Source organism: Taeniopygia guttata, chromosome 2 (assembly GCF_048771995.1).
Source record: "Taeniopygia guttata chromosome 2, bTaeGut7.mat, whole genome shotgun sequence".
NCBI classification, from domain to species: domain Eukaryota; kingdom Metazoa; phylum Chordata; class Aves; order Passeriformes; family Estrildidae; genus Taeniopygia; species Taeniopygia guttata.
The window spans coordinates 3994713-4013245 of record NC_133026.1 but is presented as its reverse complement, the minus strand read 5'-3'; the positions used below and the strand labels follow the sequence as shown (position 1 = coordinate 4013245).

General features: G+C 45.7%; 1 long non-coding RNA gene across 1 annotated transcript in view; it reads left to right on the top strand.

Annotated features, from left to right (window-relative positions):
- LOC121469360 (uncharacterized) overlaps positions 1-18533 on the top strand; it is a 39220-nt gene that overhangs the window by 15560 nt on the left and 5127 nt on the right. The window contains exon 2 of the long non-coding RNA XR_012054401.1: positions 15994-16116. This is a non-coding gene — a long non-coding RNA (uncharacterized lncRNA). The remainder of the gene's footprint in view (positions 1-15993; positions 16117-18533) is intronic.

Here is an 18533-nt window from a genome sequence, read left to right as displayed (position 1 = left end):
AAAACTTCCTGCTTGGGATTCCTACTCACTTGGAGCTCTCTTTTAAAAATTCTGGTCTCATCCCTCAGGACTATATGGGGTCATTGCTCTGTTTCAGGGGTGCTGCACAGTTTGTGCTCTAAAAGTTCCCCTTCCAGCTGAAGTTTGTGATTTGTATTTTATTTGCATTGGAGAACTGACTTTTAATTAGTGATTTAAATGCTCTTCATAATTTGATGACTTTTGCCAGCTTCTCTCTTACAAAATTCCTTAAAATCTTCAGTGCTCTTTGCTCCTGAGAGCTGCTTTCACATTGCTTAACACGAAGCCATCTTCCAGTCACACCACATGGGTCTCTTTTCATCTTACCAGAATCAATGTCTTCATCTTTGAACTTGAATCCTTGTCCATTTTCCCCCAGAAAAAGTCCAGTAAAAGAAAGGCTTTTTTTTTCTTGCTTACCTCAGAGAACTCTGGGCAGACATTCCCCCAATATTGTAATGAGGTTTTTGTTCTCCAGCACCAGCCAGGATGGCTGGAGAAGGAGATCTTCATTTTCCTGCTCAACCCATGAGGCTCTCCTGCAGACTTTTACAAAATATTCCAGATGCCTTTTGTCTCCTGAGATATTCAGTCATTTTGAGGCATATGAGGCAGTCATTTAGAAATGCACTGATTCCTTTACAACCCCCAAAATGACCTTTACATTTAATGTTTCACTTTGTCGTGTGCATTAGCAGCAAATTATTTCCTGCCACTGCACAACAGTCCTTGGGCCTCTAAAATATCCTTAATGTCTTCTTTAACCTCACTCTGGCAATGCAGAGGGAAGAGCAGACACCAGACAAGCTGTCAGATTTTTAACTCATGCTGAAAGGTGCTAAGTGGGAGCTGGAAGCATCAATTCCACAGACTGGAAGAATGAAATTGAAACGAACCCATGCTGATAAACCATAAACCAGAAGTGACCTGAAAAGGGATTATTTTCAACTAAATATCAGGTCTGACCTTCAGCTTGGCAAATTTCCTGTGCTTTTGCCCTCCATCATCACTTCGTCCTCCACTCTGCTGCACTTGCTCAGGGATGTGCATTTCAGGTCACTGCCAAACCGCTGCCCACTGCTTTCTCAAGAAACAAGAGCAGCCCCAGGGTGTGCAGGAGCTGTTTCTGCCTCCTGAAATCAGCAGGATCCTTTCCAAAAGTTGTTCTGCTTTTTGAGGCAGCTTTGTTCCTCTGGCAGCCTCTTTGATGGACAGATGTCCTGCGAAGGAAAATCAAGAAGTGGCATCTGAGAAGCCCAAGTTCCTCTAGATTTGCAGGCTGGTTTCTCTTACACCAGCCCACCACAGCCCACCACAACCCACCAGGAGCCCCAGTCCTCCCCCACAGCCCCCAGGCTGCAGGGATTCCAGAGTGACACATGTGCCAGCTGGAAAGCCACAGACACTGAAAATAAAGTGTTCAGGTGAGAACTTTCTGCCTTTTTTTTTTTTTTTTCCCTCAGTGACCATTGGTTTGGGTTTCTCACCCAGGTGCTGCTTTTTGTAATTCTTGAAAGAAATTCTCTGTTAAATTTCTTTATATTCAAAAGTTGTTAGATGCATTTGAAGTGGTGGACAACACAGAGCCTCAAGAAGCTGAGTTTACTTAAGGACTCAGCTGAAGTAGCATTTTCTCTCTGTTCACCCAAAATCTGTTGAATTTAGATGATGAAAAAATCGGAAATTGCAGCACATTTGAACAAGTCTGCCTGGAACTGAACAGTCTCAAAACCATTTTGGATTGGGAATTTAGCCTTGAACCCCGTGTACCATTATGGAAAACTTGGCTGCAGCAGAAGGCAAATCCACTGATCCTAAAAAATGGAAGGAAAATGCCATGTGAACATTTAAATTGGACTCAAAAGAAAGCTTTCAAGGGCAAATGGCACTGAGGAGAACGGGAGGCCTTTCACAGCTGAGCAAACATGTCAGGGATGCTCCTGTGAGTTTGGTCCTGCTCAGTGTGCAGGGCTGGGGTCACAGGGCAGAGTAGTCACTGCCACCCACATTTCACCAGCTCCAAGTTTCAGATGTAGCTGCTCAGTTTCCCTTCCTCCCCTCAGTTTCCCTGTCCCCACCTCAGTTTCCTTTTACACCTCTCAGTTTCCCTTTCCCCCCCTCAGCTTCCCTCTCCCCACTCCTGTGTTTGTATCAGCTCTTCCCTGTTAGGCTTTTCTCTGTTGGATCTATGTCATTCTTGGATATCAAAACCATGCCCTGTCTTCATTCTTATGTTTCTCTGCTGCATATCCTTAATCTGTTCATGCTCTTTTCTGCTGCACCCTGGTGCTGGGAACATCCACTGTTCTTCCCCACAATACAGAGATCTCTTTTATCGGGTTTTTCTCCACACATGATCAAAAGATTTCTCAGCTGATGGGATGACCTGGGCCTGCCATTCAAACTCTCCTTTTCAGACCTGCTGTACTGGAGGCTTCCCTCCTGCCATATCCTGCATAAATAAAATCTCCTGAAGAGTTAAAAGGTCCAGTTTGACCCTTGGTGCTGGGCTTAGAGGACACACAGCATGAATTGAGCAGATCAGTCTGTATGACCCAGTGCATCTTTATTAGCAATCAAGGAAATCAGGAGCTTTAACATTTTCAAGCAAAAGTTCAAACCTTTTTTGACCTAAGTGATGTGGAAAGCCAGTTGTAAGCTTATGCCCCGAGCAAGGGGTTGTTTCTGGTAATATAAAATCTCTGGTGTAATGAAAATGACTGTAATCTGAACAAAACCAATCCTATAGAATTTGGGGCTTTAAGGGACCCTAAAAATCATCCATTTCCAGCCCCTGCACTGGGCAGGGACACCTTCCACTATACCAGGTTGCTCCAAGCCTCATCCAACCTGGCCTTGAACCCTTCCAGGGAAAGGGAGTCCACAATTTCTCCGGGATCAAAAAGATTGGTGTTTCTTATTCCTACATTGGCTTGGATATTTTTCTTCCGTGTTTTACCTCTGTTAAGCATGGCCAGCTGGAAACAGCTCATATTGCTACAACAGTGCCCAACACCTCAGAGTGCCTGAGTTGATGTGGTAATTAATTTTTCTGGCATTGTTGTCATGGCTTTTCTTTCTTTTTTTTTTTTCTTAAACCCCCCCCACCCCCCCCCCGCCCAGTGCTTTGATTATATTCTGGGTACAGCTGCAATTACTGCACTGTTGAGCCTCAAATGGTACACTGTTAGATTGAAATCCTACTTACAGACAATTTAAATTACAGGGTTTTAAAGCTGCAATTTGTTCTTGTGGTTAAGCTGCCATCATAACTCGTAAGTCACTTTGGACCTCAGTTTATGCAATTTGGTGTAAGTAGGATGCTCAGTTGAGGGCCTGTATATCAGAAATACTGGCTGTCAGGGAGACCTTAGCTGCATTTAACTCTGGTAGGCTGGAAATACTGTTGGAATACTATGGGGGAGAAAACTGTGAATTGAGTTTTCCTGCACAACAGCCCAGTGGGATTTGTCTGGGGGAGCAGGAAGGAAACTGTGGCTCACCACCACTTCTGCACAGCGCAGCACTGCCAGGCAAACACCACAGGGAGAAAGCAGGAAAGAGAAGAGTAAAATGAATGAAAATATCATGCGCAAACAAAAAAATCCATCCTGCAGAGACCAGACCATATGTGGGTGGCCAAATGCCAAATCCAGTCACCTGGCAGAGGTGAGGCTGCCACAGATCCTGCCTGCAGTGAGGCTGAGCCTGTGGGAGCACACCCAGACATGGGGATGTCCCAGGAATTCTCACACAGACATGCACAGGCTGCTCACTGGGGCTGTGCAGGCACAGAGCACAGCCCTGACTCACTGACAGCAGCTTGGGCTCACCCTGGTGCTCCTCTCACCAAACTCTGCTTCAGGGGAGGGTCAGGATGGAGATCAGGAAAGGCTCTTCCCCCAGAGGGTGCTGGGCACTGCCCAGGCTCCCCAGGGAATGGGCACAGCCCCGAGGCTGCCAGAGCTCCAGGAGGGTTTGGGCAGTGCTCCAGGGGTGCCCAGGGTGGGGTTGTTGGGGTGTCTGTGCAGGGCCAGGGGCTGGACTGAATGATCCTTGTAGGTCCCTTCCCACTCAGGATATTCTGTGATTTTGTGGTTCTGTGATTCTAATCAGAATGGGAGTCTGTTTGTATAATGTGTTTCAACAGAAATATATACATAAAAATAGACAAGTATATATATATCTCCATATATCTCTCTCTATATATATATTCACGGATTTGTGTTGTTAGTAGAACACACACAGAAAATGTGAATTCCTCCAGTGGCTGTGCTCAGACACAAATTATATCCAGCAGCTGCTCCCTGGATCCCAGTTTACCCTGTTGCTTTCACCTTGATCTGAGTACAGCTAAAGAAGTGTTATTATAGAGTCACACAATGGTTTGGGTTGGAAGGGACCTTAAAGCTCACCCCAAGTGGGGGCAGGGACCTCTCCCACAGGGCTGCTCCAAGCCCTGTCCAAGCTGGCCATGAGATCACACTGGTACCAGGTGTTGCCAAAATTGAAAGCTGCTTTTCTTTTAGAATCTCCTGCCCTTTTGAGGCACACTGATGGAAAAGTGTCCTGAGCAGCAATTTACACAACAGGGAACAGGAAATTCATCCCCAATCCTACTAAATCTGGAAGTCAGAATGAACAACCTTTTCTTTGCAACCTCAGCTTTTGCTGTGCTCTGTTGCAATGGGAGAATTGGAAAGTTTTTTATTTGGTCCTGTCATCAAATTTTGGTAAGGACACAGAGCCTGCTTGGGCATCTGCTGACGGTTGGATGTGGGTGTTGCCACGTCCTGAGCTGTGTAAAATCAGGTGAGGTTTTGGCTAACCTGTCGGTGTGCTGAGCTCTCTCGGGTGCTAGAGCTGGACCCTAAGCCAGGGAAGTTCTTTCTGCTTGAGGTGGCAAGTTCAGCCTTGTCTTGGTTTGAAAAGACAGGCGTCTGTGAAGGAAGGCAAAAGCCTCCTGTGGAATGGAAAATATAAACCTCCTCCCTCCGAATTACCACAATTTAAAAAAAAAAGCTCTCATGCAAAGATATGGGAATGGGAATAACAGTTCTTTATTAGGAGAAAGAACTAAATTTAAAAAAATAATAAAAAAAATTAATTAGTACAAACAAAACTAGTGATGGAGTCGAGAACCTGACACCCTGAGGAGTCAGGGTGTTGGTAATAGTCCAGTTGAATGGTGGCTGCTCCTCCTGGAGTGGCAGATGAAATGCTGCTGAAATGGTGATCTCTAGAAGGGTGGAGTTTTCTCTGAAGGTCTGGTAGTAGTTGGGCCTGGTCTTCCTCTGGGAATTCAGCAGAGAAGAAGCTGCTCCTCTGGGAATCCAGCAAAGTGGCTGCCAGTGGCTCAAAAAGTGCTGATTTTATGCAGGTAGGGGTGCTTGGCTCCTCCCCTCTGTGTGGAGCATCTCACAATGGGATGATGTAACTTTGCCAGTCATGCAGTGAGTCATTCAATGGCCCATTAACAGAAGATCTCTCCCCGGAGGGAGACATTGTTCTTGGAAGAGATAAGAAAACTGCCCAACCTCCAACAGATGGCAATAGAATACATGCTTATCTTACAAGCCAGGACAAGCCTGGAAGAGGTTCTTCCACCTGCCCCACATCTGCTGCACAGCCGGGGATTTCTGCAAGGCTTGGCTTTGGCCACAGTGGGGACAGAGCTGCCTCCCTTGTTCTGAAGTCTCTTTCTGCAACCTTGTGTGTGCCCCATCAGTAATTTATGGATTTTTCTGCTGTCTTGCAAATCAGACAGGTATTAATCCTTAGGGTTAAGGCTGTGATTGCTGTGCAAAGGTGGAAGGGAATGTTTGGCATTTATCTGGGTGCCACAATGTCACACTGAACTCTCCAGGGGCGCTGGGAGAATTTCCTTGACACGAACCTGAAAAGCAAAGAAAAATCTGTGCAGACACCTGATCTGTCACCAACATCCTGCCTGTCCTAAAGACACAACAGGGCCAAACCCATTCCACTCCGCATGCTGGCAGGGCTCTGAGCAGCTTGAAGGATGGGGAACTTAAATTTGAGACCTTAAATTTCCTGGTCCTCCAGGGAAAGGCTCTGCTTATACAACAGGACTGTGCCCTCCCCTTGCTTCCATGGAAAGGGAAGGAGAAGAGCACAGGAGGCAGCAGATACTGCTGGGATATAGTCTCCAGGTATTTATTGGTTGTAAGGGTGTCAGGGACACCTCCACTGCTCCATCTGCCACCAAGTTTTAAGAATCTGATGTATCCCTTATCCCAGGAGGGATATCAGAGGGGAAATGGCCTCTGAGTTGAAATGTTTTATAAGCTGTTTTTTAAACAAACACAGAACCTGCAGACTGCTCAGTGTTTCATGCTTGGCTTTGTGCTTGAAACAGCCCACCCTGGGCGTGAATTTATTCCATATTGCCCATTCCTGGTGTTTGATGTCTAGCAGGGTTCCGCAAACCAGCTCGTGCAGCAGGTTTTTATTAATCCTTCATTGGCCTGCTGTGCCAAATGCGGACAGTTCATTAAAAATATCTGCTCCATGGAGAGCTCAGGGCATTCCAAGAAGCCACGAAGGTAACTTTTATAACAAACTTTAGCACAGGAGCAGCAAATGCCTGCTGGCAGAGCCCCCTGAGCATGCTGCATTGGAGATCCTCAGCATCTCCTGCATGTTCTTTCTTGCAACAAAACTTGGGAACTGTGCAAAAAGTGGTGAAATCCTGTGTCAGCAGTCACACAGATGGTTTCTGTCAGACCACAGGCTGCCCACAGGGTGTTTGCCTCTCACCTGCTCCGTGGCAGCGAGACAGAGATGGTGCAGCTAAAGGGAGGCTCTTGCTTTTCATTCAGGGTAACATATGAGCTCAGCAAACACAGCACAGATGGAAAAGGGAGAGTTTGCACAGTGCCTCTCCAGCCTGGGGACAGCATTCTAAACACAAATAGTCTGATACACATTGCCTGGGAGAAGGGAACAGGTTTTGTAGAGTCAACAAAAGTATGAGGACACAACAGGAGGAAATGGCCCCAAGCTGCACCAGAGGAGGTTTAGATTGGATCTAAGGAACAGATTCTTCCCTGAATGGGTAATCAGGCATTGGAACATCTCCTGGAAAACTGTTGGAATTCCCACATGTAGGAGTGTTCAGAAGCTGTGTGGCACTTGGGGACATGGCTTAGTGGTGGACTTGCAGCGCTGGGTTAACATTTGGACTCAGTGATCTGAGAGGTCTTTTCCAGCCTTAACAATTCCACGATTCTGTGATAAATGGAATGCCAAGAAAAATGGCCCAGCTCACTTAAAGCACCTCCAGCAATGACCCTGGATCCTCCCATCATGTGTGGATGCAGTTTAGGGGCAAGCAGCAACAGGATACACAGGCGTAAGGCAGGGACTGATAGATTTTATCTAAATTTCCAGCACACAGACCCAGCACAGACCTGCTTGATGGGGTTCCCAGACAGGAACCATTTATCATGATTGTGTCCATCCAGGTAGTAATACCATGCAGATTTTTATCAGTGTTTCCTCTTGCCATGTGCTTTGCTGCAGCTCACAGCAAATATTCTGCACTCCTTGCCCATTTTAGGATTTCCAGCCAGTCTGCAGAGACAGAGGAGACCAAGGAAAACTGAACTCAAGATGTGCCATGCACAGATCAGAGAACTAGGACAGCATATCTTATTGTAGCTGCTGCTGTTTGATCATTTTCCCTACAAACATACTTCTGGATGTGGGAATAAACAGGGAAATTTTGTATTTTTGCTCAATTCTGTTGGTTTTAGAGGACTCAAGTGTGGGTCCCAGCAACTGTATCACTGATAATCCAGCAGCTCAGGAGCCTCCCTATCCTCCCCCCGTAGCAGCTCCTGTGTGGTGAACCATATACACTTTATATACAATATACATATGGGCAGATCCACAGACCAAAGCCCCTCACAAAGATGTCAAAAGTTTTCATTCAAGGGGAATTGAACCAATAGAATTTCAGAGTCAGCAGTCTGATCTCTTTATGGGCTGGAGTTGATTCACAGAATCACAGAACAATGAGGTTAGAAGAGACCTCTAAGATCATCAAGACCAACCTATGCCCTAACACCACAACTAGACTATAGCACCAAGTGCCAAGTCCAGTCTTTTTTTAAACATATCCAGAGATGGTGATTCCACCACCTCCCTAAGAAGACAATTCCAGTATTTTATTATTCTTTCAGTGAAATTTTTTTTCCTAATATCCAACCTAAACCTTCCCTGATGTAGCTTGAGTGCTTTAATCACTAATGATTTTTATATCAAGGATAAAGTAGAAAACAAACCCAAACCAAAATTCACTGAGTGTGGATGGGAGCACACAGAGGACACAGGCCCATAAACTGAAAGGCAAATGTGAGTCTGGAGGGAAGCACGAGACAGTGGTCATGGGTTTGAGATCTGAGAGACCACAGAGCCAATAAATCCAGGAAGGAAAGAAGCCAAGAGCCCCAGAAAGCGTGGGCAGAGCAGACAGGACTGACTGGGATGTGGGGTCTGTCTGGGGTTCGTGCAGAATGAGGGGTTGAGTGAGGGATGCCACAGCAGCTGCTCACTTCAGGGAAGGACACAAATAGAACCAGAGCTGCCTGGCATTAGCACCAGCCTTTACAAATGAGCAATCCAAGCACTCTGCTGAAAGCCCAGCACTCCGTGGAATTCCAGTCCCTGTCCCTGCCAACAGCCTGTCTTGCCTCTGGCTCTAAATGTGCAAGACTCAGGGGACCAGGTAACACATGGAAAATGAGCTGTGTCAGCCCTGGAACAGAGAGAGCAGCCAGTGCCATTTTCACCACTCTGCTGTTGAGTGCTCCCAAGGGATTTGTCCTTGCATGAATCCCTGCAGTCCCACGGGAGCAGCAGCCTCTTGGGAAGATCAGCACTGGGGGTTTCACATGAATGAGCTGTGTTTGTTGGGAACAATACAAGAACAGCGTGTGATGTCAGCCTTGACAGCCACTTTTCCATCTGCATCAGCAGAGTGTGTCACTCCAGGTCCCACTGCAGCCCTAAGGATGTGTTGGAAAGATTCCTCCCTCTGCCTTGGCACCGGAACAGGGAGAAGGAAAACACCAGGAGGGAGGTGAGCACGGGGGAGCTGGGACAGCAGCTGCCTCCAGTTTGACACCAGCACCCCACTGCTCTGTGACAACTCATTTTGCTGAGGTCATTTTCCATTGCACACACATCCAGAGGCAGATCCTTGCTCCAGCCTCCTCCAGAGCTGCCTGGATCTGCAGTTGTGCTGAGCACTGAGAAAACACCAGTGTCCTTAGGAACAGAACCCAGTCTGACCCATGCAAGGTTGTGCATCGTGCTGCCTTCCCTGCTTCCCTCTTACCCCTGTGTGTGTGCTCTCCTAATTTCACATTGCTCACCTTCTCAAGACAAAAGATGGACAGGCTGGATCCAAAATCAGGCTGAGGGGAAAAACATATTTCCTGTGCTGTCAGCACCTAAAATAGTCTGGATTGGGATTTATGCAATGGCAGCAACAGCTTAAAAGTATGTGTGCAGTCACATGCAGCACGTGCACGGTCACCACACACCCTGGCAGCTCGAGGAGGTGGAGATTTATTTAAAAAGAATTGGGAAAACCTGCTCAGCTTTGGTTTTCTTATACACAACTGGAGCCACAGGAGGCTGTGGCCTTTTAGAAGCTGAGAAGATGCACATCATCTGCAGATGTTGCTGCAAGTCTGAGCTGTAAGCTGAATTTACAGAATACCCTGGAATTTCAGGATACTCTGGAATACTGAAATAAGAATTGCAAACTTGGCTTTGTCTCGTGTGGTGTCATGGGCTTGATGAGAATATCACAAGTGGAGTCAAACAGCTCAGTTCCATCCCTGCAGCACGTCTGAATTTAAAGACAGATGTATTTTTGCCAGAAAACTCTTTTTGTTTTGGAACGTGCCTTTTCTAATTATTTTTTATTTCATCATACCTCACTGAGCTCCAGCTTAATTGCCTTTTGGTATTGACAGTTTGCAAAGACAATTTGGAAGTAGATAAATCTTTTGCAGTTGGTTCCAAAACTGAAGAAGCAAGAAATAACTTCAAGTCAATTTTTGATTTGAATAACTTTAGAAATGAATGATTACTACAGATGAGACTTTTATTGTGGAGCAGAGGATTTGTGAACTCAGATGATGCTTATTGTTTCTTCCTTGAATATATATATATAACCTTCAGTGACATTTTTATGGCTTGATATTTGCTGAAAGAGAATCAACTGACACAGTTACATGTATTCCAAAGAGCCTCTTTAGGACACATTCCCTTCTCTGAACAATTTTAATGACACCATAACCGTGGTATTTAACTGCTGTGTCCGTGCAGTCTGGATTAGGAACTGGATTTTCTGACATCAGCAAGACCACTCTGGGGAGTTTTTGGTGGAAATCAGTCCTGCTTAATGGGATGGGCAGGAGGATAAAGCTGACAGAGAGACAGAGAGGGAGAATGGAACCAAATTTTTGAGAGGAGTTATTGATGTAGGAGCTGGGATAGGATTTCGCTTGTGCCCATGCCATCCTGACCCCAGAGCCACCCTCAGCACTGAGATAGGAGAATTCATAATGAAAAGAAATCCTCATGCAAAAATCCTGCTCATATTATCCTAAATGGGCACATTCTCATGGAAGAGGAAGGGAAAAAATAACCCCTGAGCACACACAACACACTTGGATCATCTCATGGAAGGCTAAGGATTCTAGGTCTGTGTAAGAAAACTGAGTTTTCCTTGCATGAAGACACATCCTGTACCAACAGACAGATTCTGAGACAGCTTCCTCCAGCTCTCCATTTGAAAGAGGTTGTCTTGGCTCTTCTTTACAGCTGGAATTTTTTCTATAAGGGCACTTGGTACCTGGGAGATGTGGCCACTACTCCTCAAGTTATTGGCAGCTGCCTCAGAGACAGCACTTCCACTGAAACTCCAGACTCTTAAACTAAAATTCACCTCTGGGTAAAAAAAATCCTCCTCTCCTCCTGTCAGTGTGACCACAGATCAAAACTGAGAGAGCTGGTGTGGAAACCCCTTTTACAAGGTCTGCTTCTCCCTGTTTTGAGGGTGGAAGAGGCACAGGGGCGCTTTGCCAGCCATCCACACAGGCAAATGTCCCCTGTGGAGCTCTGCCCAGATCCCACATTTCTTCCACAATATTTGGGAATTCGTGTCAGATACCCAGCAGCAAGCTTTAGCACATCATTCCTCGAAGGTGGGGTGTGGATATCTGGGACTGGAGTGAGCACTGCCACAGGCTGACACTTCAGGGAAGTGCCAAGAGCAGGCATGTTGCCCAAAACATTATTAATTTTACAGCAAATCAGTTTTCAATAAAATTCTTTCCTGCTGAACTGTAATTTATTTTTGATAACAACAACTTCATTTTGTTGAATGGCTTTTTAATATTCCTAATTATAAAAAAGAACTAATTTTACCACGTGTCACCCCTCATTGTCAGCTCAGCAGTGGATTATCCTGACTTGGACTTATTCCTCCAGGGCCTAAATGTGGATAAGGGATAATGACCAGATGGTTTACCTGAACAAGAGAGATTTACTAGAATAAAGGGAGAGGATTAGGTCCCTGTGTGCTTTCAGTTATCTGCAGGATTGAGGACTTTTTTGTCACAGCATCCATCACTGACAGGCACCAGAGAGCTGGAAATGAAGCACATGGAAATAATAATCACAGAGTAATGGCCTCCTGGCTGGGCTGAGCATCTGCTTTTCTTCCAGCTCAGCTGGTGAAAACTCTCTGCTCTGAAACAGAAATCCATCTGACTGAACACAGGCATCTCTCAGGGAGCGGTGCCTCTGAGTTTGTCCTCCTGCCTCCCTGAGCAGCAGAGTTTTGGGGCTGCTCATGGATCTCTGGTTGACTCTGTTCTGGAATATTCCCAGGTCTCCTAGAGCTGCCCCTCAGTGAGGCAGCTCCTGGCCTGGCTCAAGTAGGATAAGCAAGGGCTCCCCTGGACTCCATTCCCAGTCCATACATCCCACTGATGTGACTGTGCTCTCTGGTGTCACTCTCCTGCCCCTGAGAAAACCTTTTCCTATTCAAGAGCCCACACTGTGGTGGGAAAAACCCACAATAAGCAGCCTTTATCTGGAAATTGAAGGTAAAAAGAGGAGCCCCAAAGCCCTGCTCAGCCTTGCTGCAGATGAATCACAGAACCAGTTAGGTTGGAAAAGGCTTTTGAGATCATGAGTCCAACCTGTGACCTAAAACCACTTTGTCAACCAGACCATGGCACTCAGTGCCACATTCAGTCTTCCCTTTAACACCGCCAGTGATGCTGACTCCACCATGTCCCTAGGAAGCTCATGCCAGCATTTGACCCTTTCTGTGAATAAACTCTTCCTAATGTCCAACCTAAACTTCCCCTGGCACAGTTTAAGACTGTGTCCTCTTGTCCTGTCTCTGGTAACCTGGGAGAAGAGACTGACCCTCACCTGGCTACACCCTCCTGTCAGGAATTTGTAGAGAGTGACAAGGTCACCCCTAAGCCTCCTTTTCTCCAGACTGAGTCCCTCCAGCCTCTTTTTCCAAGACTAATCCATCCATTCATGCCTTTTCATCCCAGCTCCTCCGTCAAAATTACACTTTATGTACTGTAGTTCTCCTGTCAGGTAGGTGCTGTTCCAGGAGCACTTTTGCCATGGTTTCTGGTCTCAGCAACAAAAAAATCAGTGTCCACTCTTGTGGGAATCCAGAGCTTCCCTCTGGCTGCCCTGGAAGGTCTTGGGACCCTGGCAGGGGGCCAAGAACCCCCCTGGACAGAGCCCCCAGAGACACTGTCTGTGATCTCTGTCCATGGAAAAGAGTTTTCAATCTTACAGGATGAATTACAAGCTCTGAGTGGTTGATATAAGTAATAATTAAGTGTGGCACGGGTGCAAAAATAAAACTTTAGGATTTTAGATAAGTGGCTCAAAGGGGACAAGATGGAGGAAATTGGGTGTGTCTTGTCCTTTTTCTTCTCCTTCTTCATGCCCTCCATGTTTCACTGTGGTGTTGGCATTTTTCTATTGGTTTAGGCTGGGGACACACTGTTCAACGTAGGTGACAGATATTGGCACGTTATTGTAAATCCAGCACAGGTAGTTTCTGGTGTATAATGTTTGCAACATCCCACTGAGGGCAGAGCCCCACACGCTGCCCTGCAGGACAGACCTGCGGCAGGGCAGCAGAACATGTTAGAGATAAGCAAGAATAAACAACCTTGAAACCAGCACAGATTAATTATGACTTCTTCTTTGGCAGCGGTGCTGAAAGACAGAGACTTTCTACAGTCTAGGAATCATAAATACCACAGATTCCAACACACTCTGCTTCTTCTCACCCATTTTGGCAGTGGAGTACTCAGGTCCAAGCACTGCAGAGTAACTGGGCCTCTCTGCCAGCTGCAAAATGGACAAAATGACAAAGGACTTCAGCAGTAAATAAAATTAACTGGGATTTGCCACCACATGGGCAGATCACACCCTGAATGGTCCAGGTGCTCCTAAAGCACTGTCCAAGTAAACTCAGGTGATGTCAAGCACTACAGATGTACCCCCAGAAGTCCAGTTCTTCTCCTTCTTCCAAAAGCAAGGCTGCTCTTTCTCCCTTGCATCCCTCAGATACTCCTGTCTGAGATGTATGCAATTAAAACCACAGACATCAACAAAAACATCTGCTTTGGCTTACCCTCAGCAGCAAAGCACTAAGTGTAATTAAACATTAATGCTTTTCTTATAAATCCCCCTATATAAAAATTAATTTACTTAACAGGGACATTAGAAGCTTCAAGAAAGCACAGGTTGTTATTAGTCCTGATTCCTGTGTTTCCCTTATCTTCTCTTTGCACAGCAGATGAAAATGGCTGAAAATTAACCTTGCAAGGCTTGTCTGGCTCTTCCCAGGTCGAGATATTGCCTTTCATTTTGCATCCAGGCATGGAGCCAGAGTGTGATCATTTTTAAAGGTTGTTAAACCGAGATAAGTCATGTTTCTGTGTTGTTACATTTTCATAAGTGTTACGTTCTATAAGGCCTTAAATCAAACTTTCACTTGTGGCTTATGAGCATGGGAGAGGAACATCAATTTACAGCAATGTCCCCGGTCCCCAAAATCAAATTCAATCAGTAGGAGTCAAGTCCCTTTGAAGATCTGGGTCCTGCACTCACTGATAATCCAAGGATTTCACCCAGCAGCAAGATCCTACACACTGTCTGCCCTGCCTGGGTGTTTATGTTCCTGAGCACAGCACAGGGGGGAAACAGAAGGCATTTTATCCCTTAGGAAAGGAGAAATTCAAAGCACCTCCTATTTCCTATCACTGACTCCTGGGAGGCAAAGACAAGTACTCAGACAGGGGTGGAGCAGGTGATGGAGAAATGCATTTGCATAGGAGCCTCCAGGCTCCCAAGTGACAGTGTCATCATTAAAACCAAGATGCTTGCTATTTATTCCTCAAAATTATTTATTCAAGGTTTAAATGCATTTATCATACTGATTTAGCGGGAATGGTTTTAAAACATTTCACAAATAGTAGATGTGTACTGTGGGCCAGATTAATTTCTGTGCTGTGGTAATTTGCATTGGGAAAACTTTCTCACCAAACTTTGCTGCATCCCCTTTTGTTTCAATATTGTTTTGCTTTTGTCTGTTTGATGAAATTAAACTGCATCTTAAAAAAATATAGGTAGAAATGTACACCATGTCTCATTTGAAGAGGCAAATTAGTTGTTTCAAATCTTTATGGTCAACTTGAGAGTCTGGAGGTGGAGTTGTGTGAATTGGGAAGGATTAGAGAATTCATCTCTGTGGTCCAGGTCTCCCATGGTGAGGGAGACCTCACCATTTCCTTTGCTTAGATGTCAAAACTTGGACTTTTAAGCCACAAGCTGCTCCTGCTAATGTGAGTCAATAAGTCCCATAGTGCATAATAATCAAACCAGTGGGTGGAATTCCTCAAGAGTTTGACAAAGATGCTGCATCTGTAATGCCAGACTGCCAGGAGGATGGGTTGACATCAGGTGATTTCACCAAGGTAATTTTTCATACTCCTCTGTGGGGATACTGGGAAAACGGAGACTTTAATTAGGCCAGATATGAAAAATTGTGGTAGTTTAAGGCCTCCCATTCTTGTTTGAATCATAAAATCCTAAAATGGTTTGGGTTGGAAGGGCCCTAGAATGGTTTGGGTTGGAAGGGACCTTAAAGATCATCTCATTCCACCCCTACTGCCATGGGCAGGGACACCTTCCACTATCCCAGGTTGCTCCAAGCCCTGTCCAAACTGGCCTTGGACACTTCCAGGGATCCAGGGACAGCCACAGCTGCTCTGGACTGTATCAAATATCTGGTGTATTTCAGGTCTTCATTGAGAACCCTTGAAGAAAATGGTGGGAGGACTTTCTTTTTAAAAGAATTAACATGGAAGTTCAAGATATGGGATACTCCAAGTCCTTGCTGCTGTAAAGCCCCGAGGCAAAAACAGTCAGACCACAAGAACAGTGTTGTGACCTTTCTCTGGAAAACAGCAGGAAAAATCCAGATCCCTTTTCATACCTTTCTTATATGTTTTGCATTTATTCTTATAAACTGAGCCACAGGCTTTAAAAAGTTTCTCTGTTGTCCTGCCAGTACTTGCAAAACAGATCAATTCTACAGTAGGGATTGCAATTTTGGCCCTACTGGATGACAAATAAAGACATGTCCCTCTTTCATGTGTGTATCAGATAGACTGGCTGAAAGATTAGCACTTTTTAATAGGGTTTTTTTTTTTGGTCTTGCCTCAAATCACAAGCACTTTGGGAAAAGAGAGTGAAACATTTCATGGCAAGGACTGGGAAAAAAAAATCCTCGCCAGTCTCCTTCCTCTTCAAAACCACAAAGAGACCACGCAGGCAAAGCTGAATATTTTATTTGTTTGTTTGTTTTTGCCTAAAAAGGAAAAACCAGAATATCTCTGCAGTCCAGTAATGACTTTTCTGTGGAGCAGCTGGGAGCCAGAGGGCAGTGATGCAATGGACACTGGATGGATCAGGTCAGCAGCTGGAGAACTGACACCTCTGGTGAGTGGTAAGAAAAATGTAAATGTGATTTCTGTGTCCCCTGACTGTCTGAGGGGTGATGAGGCAGGGTGTAATGCAGGAGCCTGGCCATGTTAACTCAGAGCCCTGCCCTTTTCTGGGTTATCACAGTCAAACTTACAGCTCCCAAGGCAGCACCCCCAGGCTTCCTGGCTTTGGGATTTACTGCTTGAGACAGCACTTGCCAGGTTGGGGAAAAAACAGCTTTTTCCAAATCTCTGTGTGATTCCTCATTTTATGGGGCTGGAGTAGAGCTCCTGCAGCCTGAGTGGTTTTGTGTTTTAGATATCACTGGGTTTTATGGGTGCAGTATGTTTTCCCATTTATTGGATGCTCTGCCTGGAATGCAGTGATGGATTCTTTATTGAGCACAGCAGCACCCCCCCTGCAACTGCTGCTGTGGTGTTTGTCCAGGGAGGAGTGGATGCACCCCAGCTGTGTCCCTCCATCCAGAGCAGCCCTATCCCCTGGAGGAATCCTCTTTTTCAGAATATGCAGAACTACAGCAAATCCTGTCAGGACTGACCTCTGCACTTCGCTTCTCAGATGGGAAATAAGGGTCCATTTCACTGCTCAGGGTTTGGAAAGCAGCTCACAGGGCAATGAATGGGCCACTCACAGAATCACAGGAACATTCAGGTTGGGAAACACCTCCAAGATGATCAAGTCCAACCTTCAATCGAATTCCACGGTGCCCAATAATCCAAATCACAAAGTGCCACATTCACTTCTTTTTTCAACACTTCCAGAGATGGTGACTGGCCCACTTCCCGGCAGAGCCTGTTCCAAAGCTTAACCACCCTTTCAGTGAAGGGACAGTACAATATTCACCTCTCTGTTGGCAAACCAGAAGCTTCACCTCCTGTTCCTATGTACATCTTTAGTCACCTGGGTCACAAGCTTCTCAAACCAACATTTTGGCTCTACTTCTAAAAGCAATTAACTCAGTCCATTCCTGGGGCACATTTATCCAGATGATCAAGGGAGGTCTCTCAGCTGTTCTTGGAGTTGACACTGACTGACGCCAGGATCTCCAGCTGATGAGCAAAACCTGGCTAGAAGCAAGGCAGGACAATTCCCCCATAGCTTCCTTGTGCTGCCACATTGTCTTGGATTGTAAGATATGTGTGTGTTCTATTGGCATCTGTCAGAGGTGGGGCAGTTCTCTGCTGTTCATGGGGCAGTTTTCTTTATCTCTCCCACAGCCAATCCTCCCTCCAGGAGATCTCTTCTGTTCATGGCCACTGAGTGTCCCTGCATGGCTGAGAAAATTCCATCATCCCATGGAAGATGCTGCGCCCAGGGGAGGAGCCAAGCATTCCTACCTGGATACAATCTGACCTGGGAACAGCACAGCAGCCTTTGCCCACTGCATTCCCAGAGGAGCAGCTTTCTTCCCACTGCATTCCCAGAGGAGCAGCTTTCTGCCCCACTGCATTCCCAGAGGGAGCCCAGGCCCATCTTCCCCAGCCCTGGAGCTCCAGAGGAAAACTCCCCCCCTTGGGCAGGATCCCTGCTCCAGCAGAAGCACAGCTGGCACTGCAGGAGGGCTGAGCCACCATGGGATGGGACTGCTGCCACCTCCCTGACCAACAGGCTGCCAGGGCCTGTTCTGGTTTGGTTTTGTTTTCTGGTGGTTTGCTTTTTGTCTTTTTTTTTTTTTTTTTGATGTATTGTATTTTTATTTTTTTCTTTTCCTAGTAAAGAACTGTTATTCCTACTCCTATATCTTTTCCTGAGAGCCTTTTAATTTCAAAATTATAATAATTTGGAGGGATTTGCATTTTCATTTCAAGGGAGGCTCCTGCCTTCCTTAGCAGACACCTGTCTTTTCATACCACCACACATACATAAGATGCAATTAAAGGGACAACAAAGTGTCCTTTCAAAATAAAAAAAAAAAAAAGGACATTGTTCTAAGCCAGTCCCACTGCAACTACCAATTTCCAAAAATCAGATGACACCGAAGTCCTTTTTCTCAAACAATCCTTTCCCAGCTATAACAGCAGAGCCTTTGCTGCTGAGTTGGGATTTTTCCCTCATTTAATTGGTCTATCTAGGGGTTGAATAATCTGTCATCTTATACTTCCTGTGCTCAAATTCTGCTGGGGGGAACAAGCAGCTATTTTACAATGCATTCTGTCTTGCTCTTGGACTAGCTGGGATGTATTTGAAGATCCTCAAACACACTGGGGAACAGGCTCACCTTGCATGATGACAAAGAAAGAGCAATTATCTCCAACTGAAGCTGCTGACAGGAGTGAAAAATAAATACAGAATATAGAAAACATGCCAAGGAACCCACAGAGATCATGGAAAACATTTTTTTTTTTTAAAGGAGCAGATTGGTTACAGAGCATCATCTCCCTCCAGTGCTACAGAGAAAGGGAGAGTACAGC